This window comes from Cricetulus griseus (assembly GCF_003668045.3).
Source record: "Cricetulus griseus strain 17A/GY chromosome 1 unlocalized genomic scaffold, alternate assembly CriGri-PICRH-1.0 chr1_0, whole genome shotgun sequence".
Classification (NCBI taxonomy): domain Eukaryota; kingdom Metazoa; phylum Chordata; class Mammalia; order Rodentia; family Cricetidae; genus Cricetulus; species Cricetulus griseus.
Genome location: NW_023276806.1, coordinates 133,104,548 through 133,125,473, shown reverse-complemented (window position 1 = coordinate 133,125,473; position 20,926 = coordinate 133,104,548).

Below are 20,926 nucleotides of genomic sequence, written 5' to 3'. Positions count from 1 at the left end.
AGTGGATTTCTTAGCTGTAACTTACTTTTCTTGTGGGTAAGCATGGATGCCACAATGTCCTCTGCTCCTTGTGGAGCAACTGGTACAGAGAGACCTGCTATATGCAGGGCTAGGTTTGGGAGAAATAGAAATTTACTGTAGGGGACAAAATGTGACACAGAAACGGAAACTTTCTTGTATATTGATTCTGGCCAGAAATCATTTAAAAAAATAAACAAAAACCTCAAAATGGAATTTCTGTGTTCCCTTCCTCTTCCATCTTAAGAACTCATGATTTCACTCCCACTTTATGCAGTGAAGGCTCAAAGAGGACTTTTTAAGTCAAGTAAGAAAAAAAATAGTGTTTGAACTCTGTAGGTCTGTAAAATCTGCCTTCTCCCCATCTATGGAAAAGCTGGAGGCAGTATTCATCAACTGAAGGCTTAAACACTAACGAGGCTCTCGTTTTTCCCCCCATTTATTTGTCAGTACAAAGTAAGCAGAATTACTTTCTAAGGTGATGGTGATAATATTGAGGAAAACTATGTCAACACTGCAGTAAAATGTTTGCAGAAATTAGATGAAACCAAACACTGTGTCTGGGATGGACCAGAGAGGAGCACATATGCGTATCAGAGCAAGGAATCATGTCCACTTATAAAATCAGAAAATCTCCTATAATGAGAATTATTGTTAAGGACCACATAAAAAGGGAGCGTTTTCAAAAGCCGTTCTGCTAAATGCTTGCTCATTCTGGAGGTCCTAATTTCTGGTCACTCATTGGCCCCTGAAGTTTCCTCTCACCTAACAGAATAAAGGTCAATGCCCACTGACCTTTAATACAACACAGAATGGTGGATGGAGCCCAAAAGCTCCCATATTTTGCTGCTGACACCAAGGTTCTAAAGTTCTCATGAAACATTTATTTATTATTAACTATGTTAATGGTGTGTAGACTTTCTCCTGTTAGGTATGTATGTGTGAATACATACATAGGAAGTGATTTTTTATGGGTAAGATTCAATTTGCATGGCACTGATTCTAAATAATCACAATTAATCCACATGAGTAACTAAAATACAGCCCTAAGAGGGATGTCGATATTGCCGGGTGTTGGTGGCACATGCCTTTAATCCCAGCACTCAGGAGGTAGAGGCAGGCAGATTTCTGTGAGTTCAAGGCCAGCCTGGTCCCCAGAGTGAGTGCCAGGATAGGCTCCAAAGCTACACAAAGAAACCCTGTCTCAAAAAAAAAAGAAAAAAGAAAAAGAGGGACGTTGATATTAACCCCTCTCTACCCCCCCAAAAGCTTAGGGGACATTGCAGAAGAGGGGGGCAGAAAAAAAGAATGTAAAATCCAGAGCATGGGGAGGAGAACTGTGGAGTGCCATTTTCTGGACATGACATAGCTATTTCACTCATGAACCCACTGCATCTGTGCTTACTTATAGAAGATGTGCCCAAGATCAAACTTATAAGATGAACCAACATCCCAACAGCAGCAATAATTGAACTCATTGACTTACAGGAAACAAAGGAGAGGCAAAGAAGCCAAGAGGGAGACACGCTGGTGAGAGCATGTGTAGTATGCTCAGGCTATATTGCAGACATTTCTGAAATCATCAAAGAACAAATAAAAGATTCAAATGAATAAATAAACACCAGAGGCAGTGACATCTTTGCTTTCTGATGGTTTAATATACTCAGTCATTTCATGAACAGAATCATGAAAACATTGTGTATGTAAGGTATATATTAAGCTTAACCAATTTCATATTTTGTTTTTGTTCCTGCTACTCCAACACCCCATTATTTGATAACCGCAACATTCTGATCCTAAATATTGAGAATAAAGAAGACCCGGCATGCGTATCATTCTAGAAAATCAAAATTAATGCAACAAAACTTTTTCTTGGGTAGATTTGCTGAGAACTCTGTCTATTTTTATTTGTTACTTCTAGGATATGTAATATTAGGCAGAGATCTTACTCTTTCTGGGCCTCACATTTCAGGACCACTGTTTTGAATCTAACAAGGCTGTTGGGAAGCTGTGGTCTGTCCTATTTCAGAGTCTCCCTAGGACTCACATCACCCTGAAACATTCACAAAATGGGAAGGAGGCTTTCGAGTCAGTAAAGGCACTACTGTTAATTGAGTTGGAGTTTCTGTCCTGATGACTAGAATTTGCTTCATATTTGCAAACCCGTTCCTCTTTGCTAGAACTATTTAGATTCCAGTCCTTGTACAACTGCAGGCATGTCATTATCTTTCCAAATTACCTGTCAAACATACCAAACAAACTCTTAACCCCACAGTCCATTTAAATTAGATTTCTCCTCCTTCAGTTTTTTTCTTCCGTGTTCCACTTAAAGTTTATTATATGCAGAGAAACTGGAGTGATTCATAAAACTGTACTGAATAATCTTATTTTCATTTTGAGGTGCTGATGACTGAACCCAGTTTCAATGCTTAAGCCCGGTTAACATAAACTCAGTCACTGAATTATACTTCTAGCTCCTTACTGTATGCCAATTCCTACCAGACTGGTTCAAAGGGAGAACAAAGAATAGGCTAACAGACAAAGACTGTTTCACCATTCTTGTTGTTTTGATAACATCTCACTATTTACCCTAGGCTGATTTAGAAGAACAAAATCAGAGAATGTGTGTGCATGTGTGTGTATGCATGTGTGTGCATGAATGTGTGTGTGTGTGTGTGTGTGTGTGTGTGTGTGTGTGTGTGTGTGTGTGTGTTTTATAGGTTCCAGAACAATGTTTCTCAATCTGTAGGTCATAACTTTTTTAGGGGGGTGAGTGACCCTTTCACAGGTGTTGCAAATTAGAAATTCTACATATGAAATATTTATATTGTAATTCATAACACTAGAAAAATGACAGTTATGTAGTAGTGACAAAAATAATTTTATGGTTGGGGATCACCACAACTATATAAAAGGGTCACAGCATTGGGAAGGTTGAGGACCACTGTTTAAGATTATTTCACAATGACTGGCTACATGGTAGAGGTGAAAACCCACAGTCACCCAGTCCCCAAAACCAGAAGACTCATGATTTCTATGAGGCATTGAATGCCCGAAGTTCCTCTGGAATGTTACCAATACTAACTCCCATGCTGTGCAAATGAGCTAGAATCTCCAATCACTTAAGATATAAGCAGATATGGCTGTGCTTGCTCAGAACAAAAGATAAAGTAGAGACATTCATTTGCTTTCTTTTCTGGATTAATTTCTTAAATCTGGATCACCTATTGGAAGGTGCTGCCCATCTCAGTAACTGTTATATGAGAATCCCCTTGGAAAATACCCCAGGTGCACAACAGCAATTTACAAGTTGTAGACATGTCTCAGTAGAGTTTGGTTGACAACCAAGACCAACTGTCACATTACATAATATAGAAAGATATTGTGTGGGGGATCAACCTGAAAGAAATGCTACCCACCACTTTAGGGCAAATGCAAGAGATTAAATGGAGGCTGCACTACCTTTCTCTGCTTGGTAACTAGATGGAAAGAATGTTGCAAATAGTAACACTGTCTTTCTTGTTACAAGGATACTGCTTATGCCTTAGAGTATGTCCCAAATGCTTTGCCCTGGTTCAAATGTTTGAATCATTTGAACTGTCATATGCTTATTTCAATATTACTCACTTATTAGTTCATTCAATTCATATTGATTACTGCTCCACCACCCTCCTGCCAGGTGATCTGTATGTGGTCATAAAGTATGCATGTGCTTTCTCAGAAAGAAAGGAGGAGGTCTGAGGAGAAGGTAAATTCACATATCCTTAAAGGGGTAATAAAATGTAATAGTGTGAATGAAGAGAGCTCCATTATCTAAGTGCCTCAAACTAGATCTTACACATAAATCATTTTATTTTTTCCTCCAAGAGCCATGAGTGAAAATTCATTTAGCAAATATAAACATGGTCACTCACTATGAATGAAGTGATATTTTAGGCATTCAAGATTGCTTAGTATGTGTTAAATGATATTTTAGTCTCTGTGTTCACAATGCAGGCTGGAACATCATTTTTATGAAGTCTATATCTCTTTGGGCAGGAGGAATAAACAAAATCCACAGTCGAAATCTATGTCTTATGTAAGCAGGAGTAAAGCTATGGATTTGCCAATAGATGATGAGATTGAAAAGGGCTACAATTTGAGCAAGAAGATAAGGGGCATTACTATAGTGCGTGATAGTTAATATTGTTAGATTATTGTTATTGAACATAGAAGCAAAGGTTTAGAGAAGATCAATTACATTATCCAATGTCACAAAAGTCCTAGAAGATCTAGGACTCATGAACTATCAATATGCTCATAGAATCTGCTGTTGTTTCTGTATCAGGTTTTGCATGTTTTTTTTTTTTTTTTCAAAACATGATTCTCTGTTAGGTTCCCTCTTTTACATTAAAAAGGGGGATAGATTACTGAGATTTCTTTTCTCTGAATAGTGAAAATTCTAGAGAACTTAGCCCCAAGCAAAAGCCCCTGCCCTTTCTGAATCACATTGCTCCTTTAAGTGCCTGCTGCTGAGTGGCTATTGGAAGTCTCGGTGCAGCAATAGGTGGCTGACATTTCCAGTGCAGCCTCCTGCTAACTGCAGTACAGGTCTTTGTCAAACATTCTTAACTTTCCACCTCCTTGAAATCCAAAATATATCTGGCAGCAAGACCAATAAGTCTGGCAGTCAGCCAGTAAGCCAGACAGCAAATCCCTTTTGAGAATCAGTCTGGTGGAGCATGGATGAGGAAGTCTACTATTATACCTATTTACTTGGAAGCCTGAGTCAGCTTTTTGAACACTCCTTCACCCTCCTTATCGCTTTTGTATAAACAGGACAATGAGTTCAAGTAGCTCAAGATCTTTGAAGCAGCTCTCACTCAACCCTAGAGGATTAGCTTTTTCCTTGGACCATAGCTAGTTGCCAGGTCACCACTTAAGCCGGTCAAAGTCTTCCCAGCTGATCACTGTTGCAGGTTTCTTTACATTGTTGAAGGATTTGTTCATTCCTTTTGGCCACACTTCTATCCAGCCTGAATAAGATCTGTCAGCCCAGGATTGTCCCCCCCTGAATCTTTTCAAGCACCACACATGGCCATGTTGCCTTCAGTTCCTTAATTCTGTGAAGAATTTTCAGAAGCCATTTGAAAAAAAAAAAAAAAAAAAGAGTTACTTGGCATGCTACATGCACCGAGAGAATACATAGCTTATTTCCAGGGCAATTGCTTAGTGCCACTTCTGGCTTATGATGGTAGGGTATTCTCTAGTATCCCATCTAATTTCTCTCCCTGGGCAGTTCATGTTTTCTGGAATTTTCTAAAGGACTGTTTGTTTTCTGACATAATGGCTAAACTTTCTGTAGAGAAGTTTGTTACATCTATATTTTTATATCTATATTTTACATATTCATACATCTTTCCAATATTAATATACTACTATGAATATATTTCAAGTTGGGTTTTATAAACCATTTTATTAGCCTGGAAATACAATTTTATAATATGACAGATCACATAGCAATATAAACTCATCATTTTAGATGGGAGGCCATTAGAAATACCTCATCTTTTACAGTTTTAGTCAGTTTTACTATCTGCTATGTCAAACCTCTCAAATTTCTAGATTTCGATAATGATTTCAATTCAATGAATATGTTAATGTTCCATGCTATGCTTCAAATGCCACAGAGAGTAAATGGGAATAGGCAATAAACATGGATCCCAAATTCATCAAAATGTTTGTTTCTCATGTCTTGATTTAAATCCCCCCATCTTCCTGAATCTGATGTCAATTTTGGAAATTCCAGAGTCAATGACTATAATGTTATTAAATTCATGTTCTGTCTCCCTCATAAACTTATTGGATATTTCTAAGGGGAATTATTTAAGGTGGTTACTGAGGGCAGGAAGTCCATAGAAAGGCAAACAGCAGGAGAGTGACTGGTCAGTGTTATGTAGGTAAAGCAGCATGTGTATCAGAGTGGATCATAACAAGTAGTCTAAGACATTGTGCAAATTCTTTGGATCCTGAGTTCATCCTTTGCATAACCTGTCCCCTTTGACTTTGGTGAGATAATTAATAGGCTACCACTTGTATGATTCTGTGATATTACATAGAAAAATAATGAAGGAAAGAATGGAGATTGGGTAACCAGTTAAATGTGAACTGTAAATAAGAAAGATGTGAAAACTACTTAACAACTTTCTTGCTGTTTGACAGGAAATAAAATGTAATTGAAGTTTATGGCCAGGTTTAACCAGAAGGAATAGATACTAAGGTTTCTCTCAATCCCGTTTTTCATTTGATTTGGCTGGTCATGGCACAGTGCCATGCTTTGTCTGTCCACACTTGTAAACTTAGTTGGTGAGAAGCTAAGGAAGCTGCTATGTAGACAGGGAAAATTGCAAATTTGTAAAAGATGCTGCCAGGTACAAGGGACCTTGGGTAGACACAGAGGGAGAAGACTCAGAAGAGCAGGTGTTTTTTATGCTGGAGTATTTAAGGGTACAGATAAACGTTCCTACATTATACAGAAAGCAAATATCAGAGTCAGGAATCAGTCTAGGTCTGTCTTACTTAGAAGGTATATTCAATCAGTACACTTTCTAGCTGAATGGTAAGTACTATGGAACTTTCTGCTAGACCTACAAAACTAAAACCTCACAGTATATGTATAATATATCCCTTTCTTTTAATCAAAACAACTCTGAGATACCATCTTACACCCACCAGAATGGCTAAAATAAAAAACACCAATGATGGTCTGTGCTGGAGTGGATGTGGAGAAAGGGGGAACACTCCTCCATTGCTGGTGGAAGTGCAAACTTGTACAGTCACTTTGGAAATTAGTATGTCAGTTTCTCAGGAAAATGGGAATCACTCTACCTCATGATTCAGGAATTCCACTTGTAGGCATATACCCAAAGAATGCACATTCATACAACAAGTATGAATCTTTTCAACTATGTTCAAAGCAGCATTATTTGTAATAGCAAGAACATGGAACCAACCTAGATGCCCCTCAACTGAAGAATGAATGGAGAAAATGTGGTACATTTACACAATGGAGTATTAATCAGCAGAAAAAAAACAATGAAATCTTGAAATTTGCAGGCAAATAGATGGAACTGGAAGAAACCATCCAGTCACAGAAAGACAGGCCTGGTATGTACTCACTCATATATGGATATTATACATAGAGCAAAGGACTACCAGCCTACAATCCACACTACCAGAGAAACTAGGAAACAAGGAGGACCCTAAGAGAAAAATACATGGTCACCTGAGGAAGGAGAAAGAGACAAGAACTCCTGAGAAAATTGGGAGCATGAGGGGAGATGGGAGAGAGGTAGGAAAAAGAGAAGAGGAGAAAAGGAGAGAGGAAGAGAATAAGAGGGATCAGTAAGACTGAGACAGGGGAGGAATAGAGGACAGCAAAAAAGAGATACTTTAATAGAGGGAGCCATTAAAGATTTACAAAGAAAACTGACACTAGGAAAATGTTCGGAGATCCACAAAGATGACCCCAACCAAGAATCTAGGCAGTAGTGGAGAGGCTGCCTTTGATGCCCTTTCCCTACAATGAGATTGATGACTACCTTAATTGCTATCCTAGACCCTTCATCCAGTAGCTGATGGAAGAAGAAGCAGACACCCACAGCTAAGCACTGAGCCATACTCCTAGAATCCAGTTGTAGAGAGGAAGGAGGGATGATCAAAGGAGTCAAGACCCTGCTGGAGAAACCTACAGAACCAGCTGACCTAGTGAGAGCACATGTACCCCAGTTATAAAATTGGGGAACCAGCGTTGGACTGAACCAAACCCTTTGAATGTGGCTGTCAGTCAGGAGGCCTGGGCAGGCTATGGGACCTCTAACGGTGGAACTAGTATTTATCCCTAGTGTATAAATGGACTTTGGGAGCCCATTCCCTATGGAAGGATACTATTTCATCCCAGATACATGGAGGAAGCCCTAGGCCCTCCCCCAAATGATGTGACAAACTTTACTGATCCCCACGGAAGGCCTCACCTTCCTTGAGGAGTGGATGGGAGATGGTTTGGGGGTTGGTAGGGGCCATGGGAGGATGGGAGGGAGAGGAAAAGGGGTTGATATGTAAAATGATTGTTTCTAAATTAAAAAAGAAACATAAACAAAGACTGAGTCTAAAGAAATTCTTGTTTTATAGTTTCATAAGTGAGTTCTGTATTTACATTATTTCCATTCTCCTTTTCAATTCTTCCTGTGTCATCATCCCTTTCAAATCCATGACCTCTTCTCCAATTGTTGTTAAATGTGCATATCTAAATATATCTTCTGAACTCATTTAGTGTTGCTCATGTGTATGTGTTTGGGGCAGACCCAGGTGGGGTAGCCATCAATTTCCTGTAGCTTTTCCTTTAGGGGTAGAGTCTTGCGAGGTTCCATTATCCCTTTGGCATGTGAACTGGTGTCATTCTGTAGGTCTTGTGCAGACAAGTGTGCTACTGAGATTTCAAGGGTGTGTCTTCCACTCATTTAGAAGTCACTCTCTCACCACAAGCATTTTGATCCTCTGGCAATTACAATACTCCTGGGTGCCCTTCTACAATATTCTCTGAGCCTTATATGTAGGGTTTAGGTTGTTGATATCTCAGTTGAGACTGGGCACCCCATGGTCAATTGTTTTCTGCACTTTTCCTAACTGCATATATTTGTGATAGTTTTCATCTGGTGCTGCTGAGTAAAAAGGTTTGATGAGAGATGAGAGCTATGCTTATCTGTGGGAATAATGGTAAGTATTTAGAACACAGGTAGAAAATATATTGGATTATGAAAGTGGCAATAATAGCTTCTCCTCTAGGGTCCATGACCTCACCAGGAATGGATGGTTGGCTATGTTTATAGTACCAGATATGGGAAAATGTAGGCTAACGTCAATAACTAGAAACCTTTAAAGTGTTTATTAATAACATTACATTCCATGATTTTTTACTAGCTTTATATGAGTCTTCCAGAGTAGAAGACTGTTTTTAATTTGATTTATTACTTTAATTTATTTAACTTCAAAAAGACTTTATGTAAGCACTTACTATGATCTGGGATAATACAAATTGTGGTGAGTATATATGAGTATAGGTTGAACCAAGCTGGCACTTTTGAAGCATAGAGTCTGGCATTGCTGAATACATGTTTCTTCATGATAGATAATATTTGACATTAAAAGGCAGCACTCTGATCGTTTCTAGTCAGTATGATGAAATTAAGGACAAAAGTATTATGTAATTAAAATGAGTAAAAAGAATATTAGATGTGAATGATACTTACCTAAATAATCAAATGGATTTATATCTCTGTCTTTGCTAATAGTCTTTTAGCATTCCTTAGACAAAGGTTTACTTTCTGAAGACATTTTATAATATTGGGAAAGTTTGGATACTAGAATTTTATTAGAACTTTGGTTTTCCTTCAGAATCTCATTCCATTCCTCATGTTTGAACAGGGGAGGTTGGAGACAGACTTAGAGAGGATTTGTCCTGGGTGATCAGACCTGATCTGATCATATACTTTAGAAAACACATTGCTACTACAAGAAGATCTCTTGTCATAAAGAATTTCTCTCCCTATCAGTGTTCTCATTGGAAATGATCAATATTTTCCCAAATGCTGAACAGGCCATGGAGTGCCATCAATGAAGGAAATGTATTTTTAACCCAAATCATTGAGTCATTTTCCAATAATTTGCAGCCAAAAAAGCATTGCAAGGGATTTTAGGTAAGTTCTTTCTTAAGAACTGTGATTTTTTTGGTATCATTGATTGATTCAGGTAATTTTTTTTATCGGGTATCACTTGTTCTCTAAATTGTCTGTGTTTGGGGGTATTTTTTCTTAAGATTACTTTTTTTGTGACACACGCATTATAAAAATAAAGGCCACCATTGTGAGAGGGCTGGAAGGGCTGAGGGCCATGTAGAGTCTATCCAGGAAGGTCTTTGATTTTGGATCTCTGTGGTGAGGAAAGTAATTTCATGCTCAGGCCAGGTTCAGTAGTTATTCTTTTTGATAGACTATCTGGAAGACTGGGGCAAAGCCTTCATGAATCACTCCAATAGCATTTTGGAGTCTCCTTTCCACTTAGTAGGTATATAAGTGAAAATACAGTTTATACTCTGAGAAATATCCCTTCCATTCTTAGCTATTCAAAACTGGATATGATGCTGTTCTCCTCTCTAGCATGGCTATGAATTATTACCTGACAATGTTTATAGCATATGCTAAATATGAACAAAATGCCCTCTCCTGATAATGAGATTGATGACTAATTCACATGCCATGGTATAGCCTTCATCCAGCAGCTGGTGGTAGTAAAAGCAGACACCCACAGTTAAACCTTGAACTGAACTGAAATCCAGTTACAGAGAAGGAGGACTGATAAGCAAAGGGGTCCATACCAAACAGCTGACCTGAACAAGGGAGACCTCTTGTTCCTAGACTGATAGCTGGGAAAGCATCATGGAACTGATCCAGACCCCCTGAATGTGGGTGTTAGTGAGGAGACCTTGGAAATCTATGGGGCCTCTTGTAGTTCATCAGTACTTATCCCTAGCAAAGGAATGGCCTTTGGAAACCCATCCCACATGGAGGGATACTCCCTGAGCCTAGACACAAGGGGGTTGGCCTAGGCCCTATCCCAAGGAATATGACAGACTTTGAAGACACCCTATGGAAGGCCTCATCCTCGCTGGGGAGGAGAAAGGATATGGGATAGGTAGGGTGTTAGTTGGGGGGGGGGCAGGGGAAGAAGGGAAGGAGAGGGACCTGGGATTGGCATGTAAAATAATTTTTTCTAATTAAAATTAAAACATTAAAAAATAAATGTCAACAAAAGCAACCCTATCCTTTTACTCATTCCAAGTGTAGGTGCAGAGCTGCCATCCAGTGTACCTCAACTTTCTGTAGCTGTTGAATGTCTGCTTCTACTAACTAATGATATTTAATTGTAAGGATCACTTCTGAGTAGTGAGATCTGGGGAAACACATCTATGAGATTAAAATGCAAATACCTTCAGTGTGTGAACTGGTTAAATAAGATGAAAAGCATGGTTGTGAATATGGTATTTTAGAAATTTAGCCTAATTAATATTCATTCCTTCATATTTTAAATAAATTAAAAATATAGTCAACATTTACTGGCTATGTATTATGTATTAGACTGTATTATGCTATTAAAGCACACAAATATAAATGCTTACACTTTATGCCCTAGAAGAATTAACAATTTAATTGTTTTCCTGGAAGAAATTGAATAGCAGATTCAGTTATTTCATGAGGCTTTCTAATGTGCTCAAAAGGCCATGCTATCAGAATAAGAAGTGCATTTATCTCCTGTTTCTCTAAGGTGAATGGACATGCATTTAAATTGTCCACATATGAGGGCAAAGCAATGACTTCTATCATCTCTGTGTTTAACGTGACCGTTCTTTTAATACAGTGAAGAACCATAATAGCAGGTTCGGGATAATATATCACCATGTCTCATCACTGAGTTTTCTGTTGCCTAAAATCTTAAAGGTTCTTTTATTTTTTTTTCACTTGTTACACTATTCAACGCTCTCCTATTTCCTCTTTCCAAACTGGTTTTGCTACAATGGCTTCTTCCAGATTTTTTCTTAGAGTGAAAATCAAATATATCAGTGAATAAAAGATTTGAAAACATGCTTTAGCTGCACCACAATAATGACTTAAAAGCTACAGAGAAGAACCCTGTTGCTGCTGTTACAAGGGCGGGAGGAAGCCTGCTTAGATATGATATATCCTATGGATATGAGAGCATATAACTGAAAGATGGAGCCACACTAATGTGTTTTTGAATGTTATGGGAGCTGCAGTGACTTATTTTATTCATGGTTTATTTCATGTGAAGCAGCAGTATTTATTATTATTGTTATTGTTATTATTATTATTATTACTATTATTATTATTTTATTTTTTACATACTAATCCCAGTTCCCTCTCCCCTCTCCCACTCTTCCTATCTTCCCTCATCCCACCCCATTTTGCTCTTCAGAGAGGGTAAGGCCTCCCATTGGGAGTCAACAGGAGTCTGTCCCATCACTAAGTTGAGCAGGTCCAAGGCTCTCTCCCCATGTCTAGGCTGAGCAAGGGATCTCTCCATAGGAAATGGGCTCCCAAAAGCCAATTAATGCATTAGGGATAGATCTTGGTCCCACTGCCTGTGGCCCAACAAACAGGACCACCCCCTGTCACCTGCATTCAGGAAGTCTAATTCAGCAGAGCAGTATTTCTGAGACTACTACAAGTAATATATCTTCTTCTTATGAAACATAGATTGTCACAGCTCAGTATAAGGTATCTATTACAATTGAAGATACTTTGCAACACTGAGAGCTAGACAGCAGTGCTGAAGCTTTCATATGTGTCCTAGCTTGATTTCTTCATGTTTGATGAATGATGTATTCGGTGTCTTCAGCAACAGGGTATTAACTTTCAAGTTCTGGAAGGCCACCAAGAGCAATGGTAGTGGCCTGTAATATATGAGGGACTATGTAATCACACTGGCCAACAACTCCAGAAGAGGAAAACTATTCCTGACACTGGTTTTTGTTTGTTTGTTTTTCATTTGTTAGCCTATGTTGTGTCTATTAGGGGAATTAGTCATTCTTTTCTAGGGAAACTATGTTTTAATATTTTATGTATGCTTAGAATATATATTTATACCCAAGTACACATAGACTGACATAGACACAGGCACACATATATAATATATCAATACAATATATAGCATTATATTATGTGTTATAATATATAATACAACAAGAGAGAAGTAATAAAAAAAGCATTACCCAGCTGTCCAAGCTGCAAGCTACAATAATGACTGGCTTAACAATGAATGTCCACTTATACAATGATAGTATGAACACCATAATAGAAAACAACTACTTTCTGACTAGATTTAAGTCCCGTTATACAAGATGAAATCTGTTCTTATCATTATTATCAGACCAGAAACATTACCTAGATAAATCATAAGCTATAGTAAAGAACCTAATACTTTTGTTCTGCTAAATGTGTACAGTATTAAACTGACTTCTAATGACATATCATTATTGCCATTGACATATGTATTTCTCCAGCATCATCTGAGAGAAATGTGTGTGTGGTGTGGTGTGGTGTGGTGTGGTGTGGTGTGGTGTGGTGTGTGTGTGTGTGTGTGTGTGTGTGTGTGTGTGTGTGCATGTGTGTGTAATGGGGGGAGGTATGTGTGCATATGGGTGTGCATTTCTTATATATTGGTGATATTTACATATTAGTTAAGACATTATTTTCAGCATATCAATCAACTAATAGCTGCTATTCCTGAAAGTCAATGTTTTGGTAGACAAAAAGCATAGGGAAGAAACAGCCATGAGAGTTTGCTGACCCAAAGAGGCCCACAAGTTGGTAGCAAAAGTTCTACACACCCCAAAGATACATTATAATTGTGATACATAATTGTATCATAGAATATGCAAGAGAATGATAAACTAAAAGGATTGAAATTAAGTTTATAACTAAAATTAATAAATTTATAAAGGGAAATAAAAACCTTAAAGGCATTGAATAAAGGGATCGTATGAGATTTGACATGAGTTAGTAGGAAAGTCCATGAGAGTGAACTAAATGCAGCCTAGAGGCCCTTGGAGGTGAACACATTGCTTGCTGGCCTCAGAAATAGGCATGCCAAGGGTAGCAATAACGAGTACCAAGTCAAAAACTACTGTTGTGGGGTCTTTGACAGATTGCTTAGTGAACAAGAGTACTGGTTGACCTTCCAGAAGGCTGAACTATGATTCAGTTCCCAGCATCCACATGGGAGCTCATCATCACCTATAATTGGTCCAGGAGATCCAATCCCTGTCTGGCATCTGTGGATATTAGGCATATATACATGATTCCTATATATGCATATATATATATATATATATATATATATATATGTGTGTGTGTGTGTGTGTGTGTGTGTGTGTGTGTGTTTGTGTATGTGTGTGTGTACACATATATGCACACACATGGTATACACACACACACACATATATACACATACATATATACATATATAGGTATAAACATATGTATGTGTATTTGTATATATGTATATTCAGGACATATATATGTATAGATGCCATTTATATACATATGTAGATACACACATATATACATACTCATATATATATATATATATATATGTACACACACACACACAAACACACACACACACACACACCACACATATATATATATATATATATATATATATATAGAGAGAGAGAGAGAGAGAGAGAGAGATGGGCCCAAACATATATACATAAAATAAAAATAAGTAAATATATCTTTAAAAATAAAGTTAGCAGAAGACATGACTAACTCTCCTCCACCTCTATTATCAAGTTGAATGTTGTCCACTCCCATATGGCAGCAGACTAGGCAGCCCACCAATTCAAGAGTAATGGTTTCTCCCAGCTGGCATGCTCACTAATATACCTAGGTATTTGCAACTAGGTATCTGGGCATTCTTTTTTTTTTTTTTTTTTGTCTTTCAAGATAGGGTTTCTCTGTGTAGCTTTGGAGCCTATCCTGGCACTCACTCTGGAGACAAGGCTGGCCTCAAACTCACAGAGATCCACCTACCTCTGCCTCCTGAGTGCTGGGATTAAAGGCATGTGCCACCAACTCCTGGCAGGTATCTGGGCATTCTTGTACCAGTGATGTTAAACATAAGTGTAGCAACAGCAACTTTCTATAATGAAACCAAGATAAAGTAACAATTTTTCCAGCTCTGCTCACTCTATCACATTACTACAAGAGACAAACAAACAAACGAATGCATCAGTAAGACAATAAAATAGTCTATAGTAAGAATAATTTACATTTATATTTTCAAATTTAGTTCACAGCATTCAAGTTATATGGTTTGAAAATATTGCTAAATTTTCTATCTGCCTATGTGTGTTTCTTTATACCTTTCAATTTACAAAACACTGATTGCTTGATGGCACAGAGAATGTGACCATAATAACAGCAGGCCTTACTGCATTATACTGAAGAAGCCATGTGCAAAGGCCTGATTACCTAAGTGCGGCAGGTTAAACACCTAAGTGGGGCACTGTGCTCAAAAAATCATGTCAATGTAGTTTTAAGAGACTCGTGGCTTGAACAACACAATTTATTTAATGCAATGGTTATATCCCATAGAGAATCCAAGGTGAGAATAGAGGAATGGTCAGTCAGCTCACTGTGAGGTTGTATAATGTCACAAAACCAAATTCACATTAATCAAATTGGGTATAGAAAAGAGCTTTGGGTTGGTGATACATATGACCTAGACAAATAAACAATTTACCAGCGAGTAGAAAGCCATTTCCAAATGGCTTAGGCACATGTCATTCTCCATTCAATTATCTTCCAGATGTTCAGAGAAAAATATAATTTCACCAGGTAGCTGCTATTACAATTAAAAATCAGACTTATTTAAATTAAGAAAATATGTTTATATGTATGTGTTTGTCTGTAGGTCTGTATACATGTGGTGGCAAGTGGCCTCTGTGTTCAGAAGAGGGCATCAGACCCATGGGAACTAGAGTTATAAGTGGTTGTGAGCTGTCAGTGTGCTCACCCAAGGAGCAATCTCCCGTTCCCTGCAAGAGCAGTACATGCTCTTAACTCCTGAGTCATTTCTCCAGCATGTGGGTGCAGGGTCAGTAGTGTAATGGGGAAATGTTAATTGTGGAAGGAGATGGAGGTCAGTATGAGAAGAAAAAGGTGGGAGAAAGGAAAAAATAAATAATACTAAGGATTCTTTTGAAAGGGCATTTTTAAAGCTTTCATGTTTTATTTTGACTAAACATACACACACACATACTTGGTGGGAGAGTTGGAATCTGTACATGTGTGAATGATACAGCAGGCTTGGGGGGTGGTCAGGCAGGTGGCATTTGAATCATTTGTGTGTGTGTGTGTGTGTGTGTGTGTGTGTGTGTGTGTGTGTGTGCGCGCGCGTGCGCGCGCACGAGCACATGTGTGTGTCAATGGAAGCTCTGTTACATTCAACATTCCTTTTAATTTATTTTATTTTTTAAAAAAGAAAAGGAAAGAAAGAATACACACACACACACACACACACACACACACACACACACACACACACACACACACAACATTGTGCTACTTGGGCTGACAATGCTTCCACCAGGAGCTATGGACCAACCAAGAAAGCCCTGAAGGAGGTTTGAGAATCCTCCTTTAAAACTGTTGATCAGGAGGGTTCAAGGGATGTTCATAGCACTGAAAGCTCACCAAACATTAATCTTTTTTTTTCTGTATCAGCATGTGGAATTTGTCATTTTGCTCATAGCATTTAGGCCTATGCTCTTTGAGTACAATTCTGCAGATTTGTGTGTAGATTAACTTTTTGCATATTGCTTTCTTCTTGTGAGACAACATCTATGTAATGTATCTATAAATACACATATGTCAAAAATAGCTACTGTACTCATGCTCTTCAGCTGCTTATTAACACATAGATCAAAATATTTCCTTAATATAGCTATAATCTCAGTATTTAAGAAATTGAGGCATGAAGATTGGGAGTTCAGTGACAGCATGGACTATACCAAGGGACTTTGTCTTTAAGAAAGTAGTCTCCTCATGTGACCAAATAATTTGCCAAAAAATTATGTTTTCATTGGTGTCATTAATGGGTGTCAGTAAGTTAAGAAAGGGCTAATGCATGGTACTCAGACTATAAAACATCTTAGCATATGAGCATAAGTGAATTTTGAGTCTACAAAACTATCAAGTTTTCTTCATTTTGAATCATGGTTTGAACTGGTAGCATTTTCTGTTGGGCTTGTCTTCAATTAAGAGTGAAGTGACATCTAACATATGGAGTTGAAATCTGTGCTTCACTGCACCAAAGCACTCTTCTCTACATCAGGCCCATTACAAGCCCCAATGTTTTTATGCAGCTATGTGAAAACATCACTTAAAATAGCAGCTTTTACATAGTGCTTGAAATTCAATCATTCCCATCCTTTTTCCAAATTTCATTATTCTAACTACTAAGCTAAAATAATCAATTCTATCTCTTGGGTCAAATAAAGCCATTTAGCTTGTTATAGGTCTTGTTAGATTTGAAGACCCAGTCCTTTTTGGGATACTTTTTAGCATTTGTGGTTCATTACCTGCTGAGTCATCAGCATGGAAACCAGAGGTTAATTTCCTTTCTACTAAATGAAGCAGAAAATCAGCCATGGGAGAATGGTTCCTACACTGTAAATAAGTCTTGACAAGCTGAGGGATAGCCCAGTGTATCACTCAATCCTGTCTATGCCATCTGTCCATGAATTAAAATGAAGTAACTATATTAATTTGTTACATCTCAAAATCTGTATTGACAAACCCATATGGACATTTTAAATGGCTATGGATAAATGAAACAGTTTACTAATATTCCAATGAGTCGAGGGTTATAATTTTTGCAAACTTCCTTTTCAGCAAGCAACATGTGGAGAATATTTTTGACCAGATGTACAGCTAATGACAACCAAAGCAGAGGCTTTCCAAAGCATACCACAAAGGAATATTTAAAAATCTAAGTTGGAAGTTTCAATAATGGGATGGCATGATGGATTCCTTTGACTGAAAATGAGTCATACAGATAGATGAATAGGGTTGCTGTGATATTTTCAGAGAAATTGTTTTTATGAAATATTCCTATCTCCCTCACAGAAATGTAGGTTATAAGGTAGAATTGGGAAATTACAAAGGTTGCCTCCTTTCATGTAGAAATAACATGTCAGACAATAGAGAGGCCAAGATCCAATTCATCTTTCTGCAGAAGAGAAATCAGCAGGCGGGTATAGAAAGCAAATGACAACAGTCAGGATTTTGTGCTGGGTGCTTTCTATTTGTCTTCGATTAAAAATAAGTGTATCTGTGCACATGTATGCATCTGAGACAAATTACCACAATGGAAAATTTATCCTATTGTTTTCATATGGAATTTAATGTTCTCTAAAGTGGTTTTAATAGTATATTTGTGTAATTCATTAGCTAAAACTACACACAAACACATAAAGACACATGCATTCACACAAACAAACATTTATTTCTTACAGTGAATATACTTTATTTTCCTAGGTCTTGTGTTTAAACTTTTGACTAGAAAAATCTCAAGACATATAATAATTTCTTTCTTTTGAACCATAAATAAATAAAGTGGGTCTAAAACATTCTGTTGAATGTGTCCCTTGCCAAATGTATTTATATATACAATGAAATGAGTGATAACTCATTCAGACACCCATGTGTCCAGAATAGTGCTGATGACTAATACGGTATATCAAATCATATCCACTTGTCTGACTTTTATAACTGATACCCTATAGTAATATCTCAAATAACTTAAACCCATGTTTATTTAATCTAAAATAGTGACTCATTGACTTATAGACACATATAGTAATTTTCCACATTGATTCTGCTGTAGTCAATATCAGCAAGATCCATGATACGAGCAGAGTTGGATGGAGACCAACATCAGCACCATTTCTCTAAAAATTTCAAGGAAGTCTTGAAAAAATGTCCTTTTTCATTCTTATTTTCATTCATCAAATTTACTTTCCAAATTGTTGGCAAGTTATGAACTTTAGTGAGTAAGAATTGTTGATGGGGGACAAAATTTAACACATAAGCTATCCCCTCAGTTACCGGGACCAAAATAAAAAATAGATACAAACAAAACAATAAAAATAAGATGAGGGCCAGGAAAAACTGAATGGAAATTGAGAGCTCATCATTTAAGGTTGAAACTAAAAGCCAGAGATCATAATTGTAACAGAAATAGAGCTAGACATTGGAAATGATGCTAGGCCAGTCATAACGTTTAGCTGAAGGGCTGAGGTAGAGTGCCTTTCTCTTTGCTCTCATTAAGAACAGTAATACACCCAGGACAAAACATTCCATAGAGAACTGCATCTTCACTATCTGGACTTGCTCTCTAGAAATCACCTAGAAACATTAGTTTAATACACACAGCATCAGGAAACTTCCATCTAGTTGCAGTTGTAGAAGTATTAAAAATATACACTCTGAACTTGGAGTACTAATAGTCTTAAGGCTTGCCCTGTGTTTCATATCATCCCAGTCTCACCAGTAGCTAATGAAGTAAACGTTAATGACAGTAATATTAATATCAATAAAATTCACAAGTCTTGACACTTAGAGGATTAAATAACCCAAGGCAATTTATAACTTTCCCTGCCTCATGTGTTTTTGTTTTTAACTATCTGTAGAGCTTTAGGGGCAGCCAAGAAAGATTTATTCCTGCAATTTTCTTCAAACTGTTCATATATCTTTCTTAAGCCATAACAAGAGCCTACACTGAAGTCGGTTTTATGAACAAAGCCATATTCTTGTCATGCTACATTTTATTGCTAATATATAAAACTTTAATGAAGTTACATCATGATTTTTTTCTGAACTCCATGGTTTACTAGTTTTTATTGTATTTTTGTGGTTTTTGTTGTGTTTTGTTTGATTTCTTCTTGAAAGTGTTTCATCAAATTGCTATTCAGATGGAGAATTTGTCTGTTCTGGAAGTAATAGGCAGGAGGTACCAAAATCACATTTTAATCAGTCTTTTAGTCTATCAGATATTTATCAGAGAGTTCTCACTTACACCAGCAATCTTAGACTTCCAAGAAAACTGTAAACAAAATATTATTTCAAAGATGAGTTTCAGAAAAATGTGTTGGGTATATAATTTTTTATCTTACAAGGATACTATATATTAATTTAAAACTATAAACCTTAAATCTATCAATAAAATATCAATATGATATCCATGACTATTTTTTATTGTATGTCATCAAGCTTCCAAAATTTTCTATACTATATTACTACATTTACAACTATACCATCTATTATGTAAAATAGTACTAGTTTTTCATTTATGAAACCATAATTTTACTACTAATACTAATTTACTTTAACTATTCCATAAATTTGAATAATATATGGAAAAAACTGAGTTTTCATTGTATGCCTAGAAGTATAGTGGGTCCTGTAAATGTAAAGAGAATAGTAGAAGGACTCAGTTATATGATACTTCTACTTTGCTTCCTTAACACTCCTACCCAGCTCCTCTATAATGTGACATAGGTTAGCTGAGTGTCCTTGGGTACCCTGATGTGTTGATGCAATCTACATGATTAAGATAAAAATGTAAAAATCACAGTACTTGGCACACATTGGATATTTTCATAATCGTCAATATTAGTTACCAGTACTTAATTTAATGATTCTATGAATTTTAAAAAACCCTGAAAACTGACCATCAGTACAAAATGACCTGACTATTTAGCATAGTTTTTTTTTTTTTAACACAACAACACTATTCCCTCCCTGCTATCAGCAACATCAAATGCGAAATGTTTTAAGTGTGGATCATATGTCTAGCAAGGCTAAAATAATCACTACCTGTCGATTTAAGAAAGTTTGCTGATCCCACTTTCAAAGTTTGGAGTCCTAATTGATAGTTTGATTTACATGACCATCAAATTCTGGCGATACACTGTGTTCTATTCTTTCCCTAACACCATGGTCTGTTGATTGGATAATTGCTATAATGATAGCTATCATTTTTATTTAAATTCTGCCTCTCCTTTGAGAGTTTCTCACACCATCAAAGACTATTATAAATGCCCTCAACTTTCATGCATGCTTAGCTCACTATGAACTCATTCATTTAATATGTCTTTGGAGACTATTGTGCTAGATAATGGAATTAGAAAGATTGTGAAATGAATTCCATGCATTTGATAATTTTATTTTACTAAAATCAAGAATATTTTATTACTTTATAAAATTGCCTCATGTTCATACAATAC